Raw genomic sequence first — 7,809 nt, 5'->3', positions numbered from 1 at the left:
CGACTTTGCCTCTACTGAGTACGAGTGGATCTTTTGGCTGTCACTTACTGCTGCTGGAGCGTTCGTAGCGCTCGCTTTGCTGCGAGTGCTCTACTTACTGCGCTGCCCAGTCGTTTTGCGACCCCCGACCCTTTTTTTGATTGCCAAGGTCATTGTTGGCGCTTCATTCGCTGGCCTCCGCCTCGGCCTTCTGATCATAGCTACTCAAGAAACAACCTCATGGGCTGGGCAACTTGTGGCCTCAAAAACGTTAGACTTTGCCGCTTCCTGTCTGCTCCTCGCACTCTCATCTCTTGAGCATTTCAGAAGCGACAGGCCGTCTATCTTAGCCTGCTCCTACTTATTTCTCTCATTTGTTTGCGACCTTGCGCGTTGCCCTAATTTGTGGGCTGTCTCCGGTCACCGCCATGGCGACAGCCATACAACTTTCAACGGCCTGTTCACGGCTTCCATCGTCGTCGAGTTTACATTTATGGCTCTGGAAAGCTTGCGACGGAGGCGCTGGCTTGGAAAGGATGCAGCAGGGTACAGCCCAGAAGAGACGAGCAGTATTTTGAGTCTCGGCCTGTACTCGTGGCTCAATCCTCTTCTGTGGAAAGGGTACCATGAGCCATTGACTATGCAGAACTTGTATGCATTAGATCGAGCTATTTCCGTCGAGAGACTCGAGGGTCGGATTGAGTGGAGCTCCTTAGAAAGGTCTACGGAAGTGTCGACTTGGCAGATCCTGCTGTGGCTAGCTAAGCCACTGGGCCAGTCGTTACTTCTGCCCGTCTTCCCCCGGCTGTGCCTTCTCGGCTTCACTTTCTGTCAACCATTCTTCTTACAGCGCCTACTAGACTTTCTATCTTCCGACGGCCATGAATCCTCGACTGCTTCCGGGCTCATCTCTGTCGCCGTAATGACATACTCTGGCATTGCGATCTCAACATCACTGTACTGGTATTACCAGGAGCGTTTTCAGTCCTTGCTACGCGCATTCCTCATATCCGCCATTTATCAGAAGGCCGGTCATATCGTGCATGTCGGGGACGGAGATTCCGCATCTGTTACTCTCATGGGTGCCGACGTTGAACGCATATACACCGGTATACGACTCGTCCACGAGGTGTGGGCGAACGCAATCCAGATCGTGCTAGCGGCTTGGTTCCTTGAACGGCAACTTGGCCTTGCTTTCCTTGCACCGCTCATTGTTGTTATTTTTGGCTTTGTAGGATCATTCGTTCTATCAAAGCGCGCAGTGAGATATCAGAGTGCCTGGATGGCTCGGGTGCAAAAAAGAATCGGTGTAACTTCCGCCGTCCTTGGACGTATCAAGGACTTGCGTCTCTCTGGCATGGCAAATCCAGCGGCAGCACTCCTTCAAAGCGAACGTGAAGATGAGATCCGAGTCGGGGAACGGTCCCGCATCGTTATCGCTGTCAGTGCCAGCTTGAGCCAGCTGCCCCAGGCAGTGGCACCTGCGCTAGCCTTCGCATTCGGACCACATGTGTTAGACCAGACCCGTGCTTTTACGGCGCTGTCGTTCCTCGCACTGCTCACTGCGCCGTTGCTGGTGGTGCTGCAAAGTATACCCATTATCGCTGCCTGCTTCGCTTGTTTAAGGAGAATTAGGGTATTCTTAACCCAGAGTGGAAGAGTGGATGGGCGAGTCCTGAAGCCATCAAGGCCCATCGAAGAGGATACTGATTTTATGAGACAGAATACAAAAGAAGCGTATATTATTGTCGAGAACGCAAACTTCGGGTGGGTGGCGGACAATATGATGCTCAAAAACGTTAACCTACGCTTCCCTAGATCATCTATTACGTTTGTGGTTGGCCCTGTTGCGTCAGGCAAATCCACCCTATGTCGAGCGATTCTCGGCGAAGTGCCCCATGTGCGAGGTACCATTGTTTTGGGTTCAGACCGTTTGGGGTATTGCGATCAAGTGCCATTTCTGTTCAATGCTTCCATCAAGGAAAACATCATCGGCTTCTCATCATTTGATGCTCTGCGCTACAACGACGTTATACAAGCAACTATACTCGGCGATGATCTGGAGAATCTACCCTATGGAGATAGCACTATCATCGGGACCAAAGGTGTCTCGCTCAGTGGTGGCCAGCGACAGCGCGTTTCCCTTGCTCGAGCTCTCTATCATGAAGCTGATATTCTTGTGTTGGATGACATATTCAGTGGGCTCGACGGATCTACTCAAAATCTAGTTTCTCGGTCTCTATTTGGCACCCGGGGGCTTCTGCGAAAGCGTGGAACGACTGTCATTATCTGCACGCATTCTATCCATTTTACGTATGCTGCGGACTACGTTGTTGAACTTTCCCCAGACGGAACAGTTTCCCAACAATGCATTTCTACCGAAACTATGCAGGACGCGCAATATGCTAAACGCACTGACATATCAGAGACTCGAAGCTTAGCTACCGAGTCAAGCAAGACCAATTCCAACAGATATGAGATTGCCAAGCAAGCTAGAAAGGAACTATCGACAACGATGCACGGTCGCCCTTCGAACGGCCATTTAACCACACAAACTCCGCTACTCCCTTCACCGGCACCCACTGTGGACATTGCAGTCTATCGTCATTGGCTATCCACGATAGGGCCTTGGCCGCTACTCCTTTATGTCGTGCTCGTGGTTGGCATTGGATTTTGCTCCAACTTTACAACCATCTGGCTCAAATTGTGGTCGGCAGATTCGACATCTCCGCAACCAAGTCATCCATTTGCTTTTTGGATTGGCATCTACGCGTTACTCGGAGCTGGTGCCATTATATGCGTACTTCCAGGCGGGCTAATCATGCTTCGAACTGGAGTGCGCCTCTCCGGATCCAGGTTGCATCACGCTGCTGTTGATACGATCATTCATAGTAGTTTACGTTTCCTGACCAGTACCGATGTAGGGAAGGTCCTGAACCTTTTCAGCCAGGACATGAATATCATGGACACGCAGTTACCGCGCATGGTCAACAACATGTGTATATGCTTATCCACAGCGGTGGGCCAGGCCGCGGTAATTGGTTTGTCTTCAGCGTGGCTTGCGTTAAGCTATCCCATCTTCCTCGTGTTGTTGTGGGTAGTCCAACGCATATACCTTCCGAGTTCGAAGCGACTCCGTATATTAGATTTGGAAGCAAAGACGCCGCTGTAGTAAGTTGTCCTCCAATGCTTCAGTACTAATCCCGCGGTTACTAACAGCAACACGTCCAACAGTACTAATTTCCTAGATACACTCTCTGGGTTGCCAACAATCCGAGCATTTGGATGGTTCCCGCAGCAGGTAGTCAGAAACAGCCACCTTCTAGATGACTCGCAACGTCCCTCGTATCTATTGGCTATGGCACAACAATGGTTAACGCTAACCATGAACGTGCTAGTGGCAATCGTAGCTGTAGTGTTAGTAACACTCGCGACTCACTTAGGCTCTGATACGGGCAGCGTTGGTGCGGGCTTGGTCACACTCATCACGCTTGGCGGAACAATGACGACAATCGTCATTGCGTACACTGGTCTAGAAACATCTCTTGGGGCTATCAGCAGGCTAAAGAGCTTTGGTGAGGATACAGAATCAGAGGACAAGCCCAATGAGGATATAGTCCCTGATAGCCAATGGCCTCCCGCTGGGTCTGTCCGGATGGCTTCAGTCGAGGCCAGCTATGAAGCTTCAGATCGAGTGTTGAAAGAAATAACCTTGATAGTCCCATCTAGGCAGAAACTGGCAATTTGCGGACGAACTGGCAGGTATGTGCTTTCCTCATCTGTGGCAATCAAGATAAATTGACGATCAGAAACATTTCAGTGGCAAATCATCAATTCTTTCTCTTCTTCTTCGTTTGATTGATCCAGTGCCATTCACACAACATTTCAGTTTGGCAAACTTGCGGGTTGGTTCAATTTGCATCGACGAGCTTCCAATTAAGACAATCGATCGTACTGTTCTTCGCGAGCGCATCATCTCGGCGTCACAAGACTCTGTGTTTCTTCCTGATGGGACATCTTTCAGGACCAACCTTGATCCCTGGGCCGTAGCTTCCGACGATGAGTGCCAGACTACATTACAAGATGTTGGAATTGCGCCAGTTGTCGAGAGGAATGGTGGGCTAGATGCCCCTTTCACTGGCTCCGAGCTTAGTGCAGGACAAAAGCAGTTATTTAGTCTCGCTCGAGCTGTACTTCGTCGCCGAGTAAAGCGAAAGGAGACACAAGTCGATGGCGGTTTATTACTCTTGGACGAAATCACGTCCAATGTAGACATAGAGACTGAGCGGCGGGTACAAACAATTCTAAGGGAGGAATTCAGTGCATACACGGTCATTATGGTGACACATCGTCAGCAATTGGCAATGACATGTGACCGTATAATTGTATTAGATAAAGGAATCATAGTGGAGGATGGAAAGCCAACGGTGTTATTGCAAAAAGAGGATGGATGGTTCAGGGCATTATGGCATAGTTAACAATAGTGAAGTGCTACTTCCTCAAGGAGCAGCTTTTCCCGATGATTGCCCTTAATCTAGATCTTAGTTGAGCTCGAGGACAAGGTTCAGACCAACTCACGAGTAGATCAAGTAAACATTTCAAATCTACGTTGGTCCACAAGATTACTAACAACCAAGGCCCCAGTTTCTGGGTCAACAAACCACTCATCAGAAAGGCTCGCTTCTCACCACAAAATTTTCGAAGCCAAGAGACCTAAGAGGTTTGATTGCAGAACACTACCGAGTGAGACAACAGTTACCAAAAAGTTTGTGACCGCATATGTTCAACCAATCCAACCTTCCTGTCTCATCGTCTTCGTGGTCCAATCCTCCAATATCGCAGCAAGGTCCTCATCCTTTGCCTTTTTACTCGTCCATCCCGGCTCTGCAATCCTTTGGAAATAGGTACCGCTCTGTTGTTTCTGAAATTCCTGACTGGCCACACAGAAAAGGCTTGTCCAAGATCCTTTGTCACCATCGATACGGCCCCCTGCTGCCCCGTACAGGTTGAAAATCTTTTTCAGAAGCCACGGCATTTCAAGAGCATGCTCCCCTAATCTGCTTTCAACCAAGCCCGGGTGAACAATTGCAGACCAAATTTCTCCTTCACCGGATCGATTGCCGGCTGAGCCCGGTCCGTAAAGCTTGTGGAGAGTTTTGGCATGTAGTAAAATGGCAAGCTTCGATTGTCCATAGCGTTCCATGCTACCTTTATCGTGGAGTGACGTATCTTCGAAGTTGATTCCGGATTTTGGAGCCGAATAGTGTCCCGAAGAAGATACATTAATGATACGGACACTACCTGACGGAAGGCCTTGAGAGGTCTTTAGCAGGAGGGGTATCAAATGATAGGTCAGGACCCAGTGGGCAAGATAATTAGTTTGCCATTGCGCTTCGTGTCCGTCCACAGTGATTTCGAAAGGCGTGGCCATGATACCCGCATTATTGACAATGCCGTGTAGAACATTTTCTTGGGATGTGAACCGCTTACTCGCTGCGACAACGCTAGACAAGGAAAGATGATTCATTTCCAAAGGTGTTATGTGCGCTTGTGGGTACAATTTCTTAATGCTTTCGATGGCGGTGGCAGCCTTCTCAATAGATCGACCACAAAGATAAACGTGAGCTCCATGTTGAGCCAGACGGGCAACGGTGTAGTAACCTCTATGATGTTGGATCAGTTATGGCTTAAGGTTGTTTACTTGATGGTGAGACAAACATGCCAGACGTGCCTCCAGTGACGATGTATACTTTCCCTGTCAGATCGGGCAGGGTATCAGGATGGAAAGTCATAATGAATTCAGTGATAAGGGCAATTCAAGAAACAAATTGAGCCAAAAAAAAAACCAAAAAAAAAAAAGGAAATCTGCATTACCAAGGAGGTGTGTCTTATATAAATACATAACCCAGGTCATGATTCAGACGGGCCAGGGAGAACGGAATGGCTTCTGAGGGCACAAGATTTCCTCCTAGCTCATTACTTTACCTAACATGGGACGTATAAGCCACCAGGACAGCCGGGGGATGAAGTTGCCGCTAAGGACTGGTGATGACGAATGAGGAAGTCCTCAGTTGCTCAGTTGGTTAAGCGTTATTGTAAGGCAGTTGCATGAAGCTAGGCTAAAGGTGGTGAAGTCGGTTAACTAGCTTCCAATCCCTAGAAGTGCCTGTAAACAATGTTGCGTGGGTGATTCATTACAATCCGTTAACGCTTGTCTATGGCGTCGGCTGTGCCGCAGATCCTTTCGAATCCCTGCTAACGGTAAGCAAGCGACATCTTAAACGCTTGATTGAAGGCACCCAGGTCCTGACTAATTAATTCTCTTTCATTGATATGAGGCTCAGCAATTGATTCTGGGAACAATGGCTCGTCTCAATATACTCCCTCAAATTCAACTCGCGCCAATGAGAGAATTGGCTGAAGTACGTCTGCGAGCACTGATGACTTGAACGATGCGCTTACCAAGAAAAATAGGCCATTGACAGCGAAGACGACTGGACCGGTGTCACGGATCCGATCACTCGCAGGAAGAGACAGAACAGACTGAATGTTAGAGCATACCGTAGGTTCCAATACTTACAGCCGGTATCGCTCGTCTTAACATCTTAGTAGGCAAGCGCAAAGCCCGAGAATTGCGTGAAAGGGTCGTAACGACAAGTACTTCGCCTGACATGTTCGCCAGCTTTGTGCCACAGACATCACGTGTTCCATGCTGGATTGAAGACGAACAATGTGTGTTTCATCTGCCAGTTTGTGATGCAGAAGGCCCTCGAGATATCAGAAAACCTCTGATTCCGGAGACAAGCCGTTCCACACGGCCTACAGCTGCGATCGAAAGACAAGCCAAAGGTGGCATTATCTTCCCGTTATCATCAGACCATCTGATTATCCTCCTACAGTACAATGTTTTGCGGGCATGCATGACCAATCGCGCCATTCTATCCCAATTCTTCTCAACATCGATTATCACTGACTGCGCTTCTGCGCAGCTTCATATCTTGCCAAGCCTCCCAAGCTGTATTGCGCTTCCCCCAGCTCTCCAGCCAACTTTCCTGCAACGTACAATTCCCCACGAAGAGTGGGTTGACATTATTCCACACCCGGTTTGGCGAGATAACGTTATTCGAGCCATTGGATCTTTTGACGAAGACCAGCTGTGGTCTGACACCATTGGTGGACTCTTCGAGGGTTTTCCACATTCAGAAATCGAGCAACGTGGGGTAATTGTGTGGTCACCACCATGGGATGTTAGCGGGTGGGAGATGTCCGAGGGGTTCTTACGAAAATGGGGTTGGTCTTTGAAGAATTGCGACGATATTTTAAATGCAACTAATACGTGGAGGAGGAAGAGGGGAGAAGAGCCACTTAATCTAGTGTAATAAATGCCTCAGTAATTCTTTTAATGATCTGACCTAAAAAGAGTGTCTAATCCAACATCCGTTTCCCAAAAGCCAGTCTACCGAATAGTCTGAACCTGAGCCACGACTTATGAATGACTTTCAGAGTTGTCATACACGTCTAATTGCTTCCATGTTGGTCAATATACTGGTGAATGCAGATGCCTTTGACTGCTCGTGGCGAGCCCCTAATGCTCCAGACGAATTGTGAATTTCACGCTCTTATCCAAGTCTAGTTAAAATAACAAAAAGTTCTATCAATGTGCCACATTGGACGATAAACGCAATACGTGGGTTTGTATCAGAATATTATACATAAGGACTTGATGCTGAGATAGCATAGCCAACCTGGAGAGAGTTGTTCAATTACGATTTTCTCGGTCAATTGAGTATATTTCGCCCGATTTGTATTTGACGAGACACGGAATGCACG

Source organism: Phaeoacremonium minimum (genome assembly GCF_000392275.1).
Source record: "Phaeoacremonium minimum UCRPA7 unplaced genomic scaffold PA7_03_scaffold_363, whole genome shotgun sequence".
Classification (NCBI taxonomy): Eukaryota; Fungi; Ascomycota; class Sordariomycetes; order Togniniales; family Togniniaceae; genus Phaeoacremonium; species Phaeoacremonium minimum.
Note: the sequence above shows the minus strand (reverse complement) of the source record.